Source organism: Pinus tabuliformis, chromosome 9, assembly GCF_031772625.1.
Source record: "Pinus tabuliformis cultivar Carrire ecotype Pingquan chromosome 9, CPIR1, whole genome shotgun sequence".
In the NCBI taxonomy this organism is placed as follows: domain Eukaryota; kingdom Viridiplantae; phylum Streptophyta; class Pinopsida; order Pinales; family Pinaceae; genus Pinus; species Pinus tabuliformis.
The window spans coordinates 738863558-738877473 of NC_142307.1; positions in this window are offsets into that span (position 1 = coordinate 738863558).

Sequence of the window (13916 nt, forward strand, 5' to 3'; positions counted from 1 at the left end):
TCCTGTCTAGACAGTTGTCATCTCTCCATCACATCCCACAAGGAGGGGGACAACTGTCACAATATGGGCATCGTCCTCTACTCATGCTACCCATACCAAAACTTTACCGCCTATTTCTGCAAGCCATTCAATTCCTCATGGTGATAGGTGATGGAAGTAAATGAGGTGGGTGTGGCCTGATTTGAACACACCACAACTAACCTTTCCTCCCCAAAACTCTGAATCCATGTCCTCTCCTTCAGCTCAGTCATAAATTGAATTTTCACACAAATCATATAAACAATTCACATAGTGACATTTACATTTACATGGGGTGCAACAAAAAGGGTTGTTACATAGAATCTATGTTAGGGACAATCTTAATGTTGAACGAAAAAATGCCCATAAGTAGGGTGTTGTGGATATCCCTAATGTCAAATAGACAGTCTAGGTTAGGGATGGCTCCAATGATGAATGGGATTTTTATTAACCATCTAAGCAATCTTAAGGTTGAATGGAAAAATGCCCACAGGTGGGACGATGGGAATATCCTTAATGTTGAATGAAAATTCTCGGTCGGGGATGGCTCCAATTTTGAATGGATTTTTTTTTACCATCTAGGCAAAGCTTAGGTCGGGGACAACCCTAATGTTGAATGGAAAAATGCCCACTAGTGGGATGTTGAGGACAACCCTAATGTTAAATGGAAATTATAGGACGTGGATAGCTCTAATGTTGAATGGAAACAATGTCCACCAGTAGGATTTAAGTCTTAATATTGAATGGATTAGGGGCAACCCTAATGTTGAATGAAAAAATACCCACCAATAATATGTTGAGGACAACGCTAATGTTAAATGGAAATTATAGGATGGGGTTATCTCTAATATTGAATGGAAAAATATCCACCAATAAGATTCAACCCTTAATGTCGAATGAAAAAATACTCACTAATAAGATATTATCACCAAAATTATGAAAAACTCACTAAAACCTAAACACCCCATAAAAAATAAATCTGACTCCACTCTCTTCCATAAAATTTAAACATAAAATTTGATTAAAACTAAACCCAAAAAAACACACAATTAAACTAATATGCACTTCTATATATATAAATAATTTGAGTGTTTCACCTTATAATAATTTTCACACTCTTGAGCTTAACTTTTATGAATGCCACACTCAAACCTAAAATCGTGTAAATGGCACTTCGTTGAGATGATTATATATTTCATAATTTCATGTAATTTGTAATTTCATGTGATTTACATCAAAGTGCATTTATACTCTTCATGGGACCGAACTTGCGGTATTGTAAAGATTGAAAGTTACGTTATGTTTGATTGTAATTTTAACATTGTATACAATATTTAAAAAATCATTTTTTTAGGTGTATAATTTTTTTTATTATAAACTTGTATATTTATTATGTCTCGGCGGGAAACATGTATGATTAGTTTTTTCCTTTCTATGATTTGGTTTATTGTTTTTTGAGTTGTTTATGTTTTTTCAACTAGTTTTATTTTAGAATTAGTATTCGGTTTATTTGGCATTATGTCTATTATGTCTAGTTAGAGTGTCGCGGTGGTTTGGTTGAGTGGTGATGGTTATGGTGTTAGAATTAGTATTCGGTTTATTTGGCATTATGTCTATTATGTCTAGTTAGAGTGTCGCGGTGGTTTGGTTGAGTGGTGATGGTTATGGTGTTGTAAGGGTTGGACAACGTTGTGTTTTATTTCTCGAAATTTTGGCTATGCCGCAAGTTTGCATTATGGTTGTATGAATGGTCAAAGCGCTATTATAACATTGTTGTATTCATCATGTATAAGGGAGTTTATTTGTTAATTTTATTGTGGGTTATGTTTTTTTATTTTTTTGTATAACGGTGTTGTATTCTTTTTTTTTATCAAGTAAGAGTAGGACCTTCTATTAAGCTAGCCAATAATACATAATTTAAATGAAGCCGCACCCGCTGTGTGAGAGTTCAACAGACAACAGGGCAGGCGGAAACCGAACAATTAGGGCAAAAAACAAGCAATAGACCATCTGGTGGTACTGACATGCACCAAATGAAACCCTGAACTCCTTGGAAGACGAGTCCACAGAACCGAGGCCCACAAAAAAGCCACAAATGCCCGTTGAGGGTCCACAAGAAATTCCACAATAAACCACACTTAAAACTTTATTACGGATTTGACGAAAACTTTAGGCATAATAGTCTGAACTTTTTCGGGTCTGAAACACCCAACCAACTTACACGAACAAATCTCCACCGTTGATCATCCGACTTAGATCCGATGGTCTTCGTGGATATCGGGTGGACGAGAAGCGTGAGGGTTAACCACCTGATGAGGGCGGTTTTCTCTCACCTCTCGCCGCAACGTGTCGCACGAAGAGTGGAATCGGGGGCCAACCTCAAAAAACCAGAAACCACTCGGACCTCGCCTGATATACCACTTGTGGTTTTGAATTGATCGTCTCACGGAAAAGCATGCACGCTCTTTCGCCAAGCGATAACTGTCAATCCAGTCCAGCGGGCTATTCTTGAGCCTTCCTCCCAGATTCTCTGTCAAACACCATCTAAGCAATATGAAAATGGACGACCAAACCTGTGGTACCTCCCGAGTCAGTCCTTTCACCATCCAACCGAAAGAAATCAGAGCTTTGGAATGCAGTCAGAACCAAAAAGGTCAGACGGTTTAGGGATCTCCATCCTCCCGCCTGTCTCCTGAATCCCTTCGATCCATCCTGTTAATCCATAGTTCCATATCTTTGTTCGCCTGACAGAGACAGTCCTCCCACAGTTTTCCTGTAGGTAACAAATCCCAAGCATACCGAGAATCCCTGTCCCTATTGGTGACTCCTTCGTTCGCCAAACGATCCACTAACATGTTAGCTTTCCTTTTCACATGGACAAATCTGATAGTTTTTAGGGTTTGCAGGTGGGAGTAGATATGGTGAAATACCTGCAAAAGCTTCCAATGCTTTGACACTTTATCTGGAGAAGTTCCATTGCATATTTTCTTGGCTGCTCTAATAATCAATTCCAAATCTGCTTCAATTATAACATTATGTGAATTTGAATCCACCAGGATTTCCAAGCATTGCTCTAATGCCATGAGCTCAGCCATGTTATTAGTGGCCTTCCCCAAGTGGCCATGGAAGATTTTCTTTATTTGCCCCTGATCATCTCTTATGGCACCCCCAAAGCCAGCTAATCCTGGGTTGCCCTTAGATGCTCCATCTATATTAACCTTTAAGAAACCATAAGGAGGAGGCTTCCAAATGTTAACATCTGTATTTATTTGGCTCACTCCCTTTATTATTCCCTGAGGACTTATGGACTGGAGACCCAAATGAAGTATAATACTCTCCTCTTGGGGCAGAGGAGGATCCTTAGGAAGTGTCCTCAACAAGCTTCTTATTATGTCTTTGAGCTGCCTTAGAATTTGATCAATTATGTGTTGGGGCTTGCTTGTTTTGTTCTTGAAGATCTGACTGTTGCGCTCTTTCCAAACATTCCAGATGACAAAGCCTGGAACCAGAATCCAGGCTTTATTAATAATATCATTCCCTAAGAAGTTCTTCCTCCAGTTCTTCAAAGTGTTGGATATGTTGAGACTATCCCTATCAATTTGTCTAAAGATTGAGGCCACCTAGTCCCACACCTTGGATGTGAAAGGACAGAGGTTGAGAAGGTGTTCCATCATCTCCTCATGTGAGCCACAGAGGTAACATTTGGAAGGACCAATGAAGCCTTTCTTTAGGAGATTCTCCCAAGTTAAGATCTTCCTTTGATGCACTAGCCAGATGAATAACTTTATTTTCATCCAGTGGGGGCTTTGCCATAGTTTCTTCCAGACTTGATCAGGATTCAAATAGTTAAATCCTGTAACTTCTTGTTTAGCCTCTTTGAGGTTAAAGTTACCTTCAGTGTTCTTTCCCCATCTTAATTGGTCAGGTGAGGAGGAAACCAAAATCCTTCTATGCTCTAGATCCTGGGTGAGAGCGTCTGCCTGGGCCTTCAGAGGACTCTCATCACTATGTCCTAGATCCTTCCAATTCCTCCATTTTCCATTATTCCTTCCCTGGTCCCAGAAGTCTTTTACCAAAAACAGACCTTTGCTATCTGTGTCACTCTTGAGAGCTGCTAATTCATCCCTATAAAGGTTGGGTTCTTGTTGCCAGTTGTCCTCCCAAAATCGAGCAAGGTCCCCTACTTGGATTTCCCAGAAACAATGTTGCTGAACAATACTTTTATTTTCCCAGGCAAGGTTCCAAATATGGGAGCCCCTGATTTGCCCTGACATTTTAATGTGTTCCTTCTCCTGCCAATACTTGACATGTTTTTGTTTCTAAAGCTTAGCCCAGGGAGCAGTCGACTCCTTGATCCATCTCCACCAAAGCTTAGCTCCCGAAACTCTGTTGAGGGTCTCACGATCATGAAGCCCCAAGCCGCCATGGCATTTGGGTTTGCAAAGATTGTCCCAGGCTACTAAAGCCCACTTCTTCTTCTCTTCCCCGCTGCCCCACAGAAAGTCCCTTTGTATGTTCCTTATCTGCTGCTTAATGCCTTGAGAAGCAGGAAGAGCTGAAAACATGAAAATGGGAATGGCCTGCAAGATTGCTTGTGTGAGCACAAGGCGCCTTGCCAAATTTAGTGACCTGCATGTCCATTTTCTGACCTTGTCCTGAAGTTTGTTTAATATTAGCTCCCACACTTTCTTGCTTAGAGGTTTGTCAGTAAGAGGAATGCTAAGATATTTGGAAGGTCACTGTTCCCTTTGAAACCCAAGAATTCTGGTAATGTTTCTCTGAATAGCAATATTAGTGTTAAAGAAAAAGACTTTGGACTTGTTGAGGCTTACCTCTGTGCCTGCTGCCACAGAAAAGTCGTTTAAGACGTTTTTGATTGCTCTGGCTTCCCTGACTGTGGGTATGCCCTGCAACATTGTATCATCCACAAATTGTTGATGAGTGTTTGCCGCTCCATTCGCGGTGAGTTTGATACCCTGGATTTTTCAACATTTGCCATTTTAATCGCTCTACCTAGCCCTTCCATCATGAGGACGAAGAGGAACGATGAGAGCGGATCTCCCTGTCTGAGTCCTCTGGAGGGTGTGAAGGTTCTTGATGGAGCTCCATTAAGCAGTATGGAAAAACTGGTCGTGGTGACTAGTGCCATAACCCATCTTATCTAATTTTGGTCAAAGCCATAGGCTTTTAGAATTTCTCTTATGTAAGACCAGCTTAGTTTGTCATAGGCTTTCGCTAGGTCCAACTGAATGATCATACTAGCTTGTTTGTTGCTTTTGAGAGAGTGTACCACCTCATGAGCTTGGATGATATTGTTGAGGATTTGTCTTCCTTCCACATAGCCTGTTTGCTCCTTCAAGATGAGAGAAGGTAGAAGGGGCTTGAGTCTATTGGCTATCACTTTGGAAATAATTTTATACACCACATTACATAAGGCTATGGGTCGAAAACCATCCGGAGTCATGGAATTTTCCTGTTTTGGGATCAGAGCTATGAAGGAAGCATTAAGAGCCTTCAGAACCTTTTTGGATTTTCTTGAGTCTTCCGCAACCTAGAGAATGTCCTGTTTGACTGCTTCCCAGTAGGCTTTGAAGAAGTCTACATTGAATCCATCCAGGCCTGGTGCTTTTCCATTCTGCATTTCATTAATCACTTCACTGACCTCCTCTTCCGACACTGGCCTGTTAAGATTGTGGTTGTCCTCTCTGGTAACCAGCTGAGGGATATATTGAGTGAAATGGTCAATGAACCTAGATCTATCCTCCAATGGCTCCTTTGCAATATTGAAGAAGTGTTGTACAAGGACCGATTCCATATCATTGTGAGAGACAAGCTCAATCCCTTGAGAATCTTTGATCTTTGTGATTCTGTTGTGTGCCCTGTGAGCCATAGTGGATTTATGAAAGAACTTTGTATTTCTTTCTCCCTCTCTAATCCATTGTATCCTTGATTTCTGCCTCCAGAAAATTTCCTCTTGTAAGCATCGATCTTCCCATTCTTCCTGCAAAGAGTCAGTTAGTTTTTGTCGCTCTTCGGTGAAGCCATCTGTGATGTTGATCTGATTGATCTCCTGGAGCTTCTGCTCAGTTTCTCTTTTGGCTTTAAAGATATCGCCAAATTCCTTTTTGTTCCAAGATTTAAGCCGGGATTTGATATGTTTAAGTTTCCGCTGGAGCATGAACATTTTAGTGCCTTGAAAGTTCAACTCCTCTCTCCACCATTTATCAATGTTACTAGTGAATTTAGGGTGTGAGAGCCAGGCATTTTCAAACTTGAAAGGTCTGTTTCTCGGTGTGCCCATAAAGGTGGCTTCCAGCTGTATAGGCCAGTGATCCGATCCTCCAAAGGGCAGAATGGATGCTGCCATGGCATGGCCAGTGAGAAGGAGGTCCTCTGAAATAATAAATCTATCAAGTTTGGAGGCAACTTGAGAAGCCCCTCCCCTCTTGTTGTTCCATGTGAAGTTTCCATTTATTGTTTCAGTGTCCACTAGTCCCATGTTCATAATAAAGTTCTCGAAGGCCATGGAGTCTCTGCCTAGCTATCTAATAACTCCTTTTTTCTATGAAAGAGATCTTATCATATTGAAATCTCCCGCAATGATCCAGGGCATATTGGGATGTCTTGCTCTTAGTTCCTCCAGGGAGGTGAGAAGCTTGAGTTTGTCTTCTTGCTTTTGAGGTCCATAAACATTTGTAATCATGTATATCTCCTTATCACCTACAGGTTGACATACCAAGGAAAGATAGTTCCTGGATGCTTCAGCATCCAGGATTCCAAATTTCTGTGGATCCCACAATGTGAGAATCCCCCTTGCCGAGTTATTTGCCTTAACCTCTAGATACTCATACTTGATTAACCACTTATTATGAATTTCTCTTATCTTATCCATCGAACATTTTGTCTCCTAAGTTTTTCTTCTTTCATTATGTTACTGAAATTTCTTTGTTTCCTTCTATTTCCTATGCCTCTAATATTCCAGGTTGTGAGCTTCATTAAGAAAGGTTAGTAAAGGAATAACTGGTGAGATCTTTCATCTTACCATAGTTGATCAATAGTTTTCCACATTCGTTCAGTAGCTCATTCTGTCTTTTTATTCCTCTTTTCCTACCTGTGTTATTTGGAGATTATGCCTGTGAATTCTCCATCACTTTGACCCCACTTGGTTCTGGCTTTCATGATTTATTTTGACTCCAACTCCCTTTGATTGTGACCTCCATAGAAAGAGCTATTGTACTCTGCCATAATCTTCTTTTGGCAGGGAGTCCACTCCTATGATCTTTCCTTGTTCTAGAAATTTCTCTAGGTCTAGATTTTCCCTATCTAGAATCTCCTGTAGTTCATGGTCCTCCGTTCCTGCTTCACTTGGAGTCATCTCATGGTCCCTATTGATCTCCATACAGCTTGGTAGATCATCCTTTTGCTGGTTGTTTATTGTGATATCCTCCATGTCAGCTTCCTTATCCTGCTCCTTGGTAATGTTCTCCATGTCCTGGACTGTATCCTTGTTCCCCTCTTCTTCCTCTAGGATCTTGAAACTGTTGTGTCTTGTATGTCTATCCTCATTTATCTTCTTGTGTGGATGTTTACCCCCTTTCCCTTTGCCCCCAACCTTGGTGAAACCCTTGTGATCTATGTCCACAATAGTTTTCCCATTACCTTCCATATTGATTGTTGGGTAGTCTCTGAATAGATGCCCATGTTCATGGCATTTGTGGCACCTAAATGGGATGTGCTCATAGTCCACAGTCTGCACCCATTCTTCATCATATACTTCTAAAATTATCACTTCCGAAAGGGCTCCAGATAAGTCCATTTCCACACATATTCAGGTGAAGGAGGTATATTTTCCTTTCAGAGTTGCCTCTAAGATCTTTAGAAAATGCCCCAGCTTGTTGCCTATTGTTTTCAAAGATTCTGGTAGCCAATAATCCAGAGGAAGGGAGTATAGTCTAATCCAAACCGGTACTGATGTGAATGTTTCACGTTCTGGGACAAAGTTCATCATCCATGGCCGCATGTAGAGTCTTTTCGCAGCATAGAAATATGGCCCCCCTTCGAACACTCTATCTTTGTCCTCTAGGCTTGTGAACACCATTGTGAAGAAGCCCTTAGAACCCAGATGTAGATGTATTTCCCCCTTTGGCTTCCAATGGCTCCTTATCCAGACGTGTAATGCCCTCTCTGTCGGCCATAACCCCATGAACTTGCATATGATCGCATGTTCTGTCATATGATCCCTATGCGCTTGTATCGCTGGATCGCTCAATATGACCCGGGGAATAATGCTCGATTTGGGTTTGCAGACCCCAGTTGTCCTTATGGAAGTCGGTTTTTCACTACTGCCTCCATTCTCCTTTTCTTTACTTGTTTCCTGTTGATCCCCTTCCTGATCCTGAAGTCCGTTTCTTCCAAATGCTCCCTTGCTTCTTGCCTCTGATACCTTCTCCAGAGGTTTTTTGAAATGCTTCTTTCCCGCGTCCTTACTTCCCTTTGTAACTACCTGACTGTAGGAGGGAGCAGCACTCCCCCCTGCGCGTCCCGCCATGGTACCCTAAGTCAAAACCCTAGCGCCAACTCCAACCCTAGCTCAAGTTGCAGTCCAAAAATCCATACATGCATCACCTTTAACATTTATCATGGTGTTGTATTCATTATGCATCAGGGAGTTTATTTGTTGATTTTATTGTGGGTTATTTTTTTTTTTGTATTTTTGATTATTGTAATGATGGTTTTGTTCTTGGTTTTATTGTTATAATGGTAGTTAATGATGAGGTTTTATTTCTGGTTTGGTTGTCTATCGATGTTGTGTAATGGTTGTGGTAGGCTTGCATTTGCACTGCACAAAAAATGATGCCTTGAGTTTCAAGCATATTTAGTGTTTGCAATTCATTATGCATGGTTGTGTAATTGTATTCTTTGATTAAGGTGGGGTTTTTCCTTTTCTATATGCACTTGGTAGTTTGGCCATTACAGTGGGAGTTAATATTAGGATTCTAGTAGGATTTCGTATACACAATATCAACATTTGTTTTTTTGTTTAGTGTTATAGTGGTGCTTATGGAGGTTGGGTTAGGTCCTAGTACATGGTGACAATGATATCTTGGCAAGCTTTTTGCTAATATGGTTGTGCTTTATTGATGCTAGTTTGAGCTTTTTTTTGTAATGATGATGCTAATATCATAGTAAGATCACTTTAATTTTTATCTTTTATATTTATTAATTTTTAACTTTTTATATTTATTAAATTCTAATGCAATAGAGGCTTGGTTTGCAGCTACCATACTTCCAGTCTCCTGAATTTTGTACCTCTGCATGCTTTCAAATCCACAGTTTCCCTCACTTACACATGCCTTATATATTTTACCAAGTGGTTTTTAATATGGTCATCCCTAATGTTAAAAATTATTTCATTTCAGTCTTTTAATCATATTTGTATGTTAATTGTATTTTAGATAGCATGATGGTTGCTTAAGCATTGTTTTTAATTATTAGCCATACAATAAGTTGATTCATAATTATGCACTTAAAATCATTGCTATCTTATATTAGCTATATGCATGGTGTAATAAATCTACAACTTGTGTATTACTTTGCATGCTAGTTCATTCCTGTGATAATTCTATTTCCATTTTTAATATCTATTGGTTGTTATTTCTTGTTAGTATCGCATGGTAGGGTTGAGTTTTCATAGTGAATTGGTTGTTATTTCTTATTAGTATTAAATGGTAGGGTCGATTTTTCATAGTGAATTGGTTGTTATTTGTTCTTGGTATTGCATGGTAGGATCGAGTTTTCATAGTGAATGTTTGGTACAACATTTTCTTAGGAAAGCATGTATGAGTTTTAAAAATGGCTAGTATTTGAATTATTCACGGAATCATCAACAAAAAAATTGTTTGGCTTCAAAATTTGCAATGTTAAAGTTTTATAAATACATTTTAATGATTTTGGATCATGCTAAATAACATGTTGTTGGGCTTTGTAAATTTATGATTATGTAATTACATACATTTTTTTCAAATTTGTCATCTTTTTAGTTATAAAGAGTGTTGATCCTCTAAAAACATATATAGGTGTCTATGAACAATTTTTAAAATGTGTAGTGGATGTGTTCGAAGTATTTTTATTTATTTGAAATAAATTAAATTTTTTTCATCAATAGAATTACAAATAATATATATTATTGACTTAATTGAATAACATATAAGCCTTTTTCAAGATAATTCTTCCGGTAAATTACATCCAATTTTTTTGGCGGTTGTGGTTCATCATCAAGACTCAGAGGAATGTCTTTATCCAACCCAGTTAATATATACTGTAGAGAAGCAAAATAAACGTTAAGGGAAAAATAATAAAATATTTAATATGAAAGTTAAATAACCCATAAATTAATTACGATGAAAAAGAAAATTGAATTGGAACGTTAAGTTTAATAAAAGAATGATTTAAAATAAAGATTAAGGCTTTCCACTAATTTTCTCATATCTAATTTAATTATAAAAAGTCATAGAGAAATAATAATAGTAATAAATGTTATTATTCAAAATACTCTATATATTTTTATTAATAATAATTTTTAAAGAATGTTATTAAATAAAATATGATAATAATAATAAATAAAAAATTAATTATTATAAATAAATAAATTAATTAATTAAAAAATGTTAACCACAAATTTATAAATAAGGAAAAATATAATTAGAGGTAAAGAAGATCCAACAACTGCTAATTTTACACCCATCATCCCTATTTAGCATATTAAGCATTTTTTCCAATTTCAATATCCTCCCTAAACTTTTGGTGATGGAAATGGTCAATTAATTATAATTGATTTTTTATTTTATTATTATGATAATATTTTCTTTAATAACATTCTTTAAAAATTACTGTTAATAAAAGTATATAAAGTATTTGAATAATAACATGAGAACATTATATATCATTTTTTGGGTTCAACTGCGTTAAGAAATTCATTCATCTATGACCATTTCCATAAGAGGTAGTCGCAACTGACTAATTTCTCATGATTTTTGAATAGTCTACTTAGCACTCATTGCATCGGGTGATGCTCACAGTGTTGGCATTATGATGCATGTGTTGTACTTGATGGCAACCCACTCGTAGAAGAACAACTCACTTATATATAACTAGATGAATCTACAGAAGAGATATCAAATGTGACAGAATACATGGGATGCAGGACAACTCAAAGGAATCAGATGACAGTTCTCAGTACGACAAGTTAGCTTTGCCATCAAGTCCAAAGGGGGAGATTGTTGGCATTATGATACAAGTGTTGTCCTTGATGGCAACTCACACAGATGACAGATCATAGTGCAGCAGGTCAGTAGAAAAGAGTTGATGATTAGACTACAAAGAATGAAGAAAGAAGAGTATATACGTAGGTTCACTATATACCAAGTCGCGTACATATGCAGGTTATACGCAAGTTCACTATGTACCAAGTCGCGTATATACGCAGGTTCGCTATATACCAAGTAGGGTATACACGCAGGTTCACTATATACAAAGGCGCGTATACACGCAGGATTGCTGATCAAAAGTCGCGTATGCATATGCACGCACTTTCATGCACGGAAAAGCGCATACATGTGGGAAAGCTTATTTTTGGGTCCGTGGTATTTAGACCTATGGTTTTGGTCCTTGGTATTGCGTCCGAAGTGTTGAACCCAGGTATTGGGTCCCTAGTATTGGTTCTCAATGGTTTTGGACCATGGTATTGAGTAAGGCCTAAGACTATAAAAGGAGAAGAAGATCATTAGGCAAATGCATTGAGAAAGTCTTGAATATCTGATGAAGGATGAGATCCAGTATGCAGGTTATGGGTTCATGATGCATTGCTTGATCTAAGCTAAGGAGGAATCTCAATGGTTGATGGAGAACAAGATCTAAGGATAGATCGGGATCTAATGGCTTGGAATGAATCATCTCTATATGGTTTGATCTTGTTTAGTCTAGATCTATATACTGATGCATGTAATGTTCTGTAAATGTTATGATCTGGGTATAACTCAAGTTTGGAATAGCTGCAAATCATGAATGAATATTTATAGATGTATACGTTGGTTGACTATGATAAAAGCGCGTACATATGCAGGTTAGATACATCTAAGTAGCGTATACCATATGAGCTATGATGTTTGAAGTTACAGGTGTTTCTGGTTGTTGATGAGTTCTGATGACTGTTTATTGGTGTCAATATTCTGCATATTCAGATTGGTTGATTATGTTTAGCTTCAGTATTGATGGATGAGATCTATAATGGATCAGGATCAGAATGACTTATATTTATGTGATCTGATGAACTAGATCTGGTTGCTAACATACATATTATCTTTGTATATGTAATGATCTGGGTATGTCTGAAGTCAGGAAGTGGAGCGAAGTTATAAGTAAGTAATTAATGACATATACGCTGGTTTGCCTTGGTGAAGTTGCGTATACACACTGGTTCGGCACTTCCAAGTAGCGTATGCACTCTAATGCATGATTTTTGATGATACAGTTGGTTCTGAATATTGTTGCAGAGTTCAGTGTTCTGCTCTGTGTTCTGGTGACTGCATTTTGTTGACAGGGTTTCAGTGATTCAGTATTGGGTGATTCAGAGATTGATGATGCTAGTGTTGATTGATTGTGTGCTTCAATGATATTGATGGGTCCAGTATAAAAATTAGATGAAACTTGGCCTTCAGATTATGGTGTTGTGCTTCAGGAGTATCTGGTCTGAAAATTTATGAAACGTGGTACCTGGAGGAAGAAAGAGAAGGTTGTAGCCTTCTATAGGTCGGCACCTACGTACTAGTACATCAGCTAGTACAAGAGCTAAGGGGGTGGTAGCTCCCTTCCAATAGCAGCTGGAAAACGAGTCAAGGTTGTAGCCTTCTGTAGGTCGGCACCTACGTACTAGTAAAAGGATCGGCTAGTACAAGAGCTAAGGGGGTGGTAGCTCCCTTCCAGGAGAAATGGGAGAACAAGAGAAGGTTGTAGCCTTCTGCAGGTAAAAGCCTGTGTACTCGTATAAGACTGCACTAGTACAAAATCATTGTAAAAAGAAGTTTCTTATTAAAAGGAAGACCGAGACAACTTGCAGCAGGTGGTTTTCACCCACATTGGGTTTCCACCTTACATCATGGTGTTCATGTGTGCTTCTTGTGTGCGATGATCTGTTCTATTTTACTGATCCTGTTTACTGTTCATATGGTTAATAATGTTCTGATACATTCATTAAGGATCAACTAACTGAATCATAAGTCTACTGGATATACGCTTGTTGCATTACACATAGTTGCGTATACACGCGGTTTGCCTTAACTGAAGTAGCATATATGAATCTTAATATGGAAATAAAAAAGTTATATTGATTTGATAATACTGATTCACCCCCCCCCCCCCCCCCTCTCAGTATTATTTCCAACAATTGGAATCAGAGCAGGTCCTTTGGTAGAAGCTTGATCGCTTGAAGGAGATCCGTAGATCAATGGGAAAGAAGCTTAAGAAGAAAGCGCCTAAGAAGAAGAAGACATCTCAGAAGAGCTATGACAGTGGGAGAATCGATTGGGGAATATGTGGAAGAAGCACCTCAGATTCAGAATCACTTCAGAATGAAGATGAACAAGCAAAAGAACTAGCAAGTATGAATTTGTTATACTCTGGTGATACATTTATCCATCCATTTAAAGATGATGAAAGTGATAGCGAAACAACTGACTTTGCTCTTATGGGTGAGCAAGAAAGATATCAGATAGAGGCAGAATTTAAAAGGCTTACAGACAAAATTAGAGATCAACAAGATCTATTGAACAAAAGGGAATGTGCCTTCAAAGAAGAAGCTACCAAACTAAAAGATCAACTAGAGGAAGGAAACAAGGTAAGGA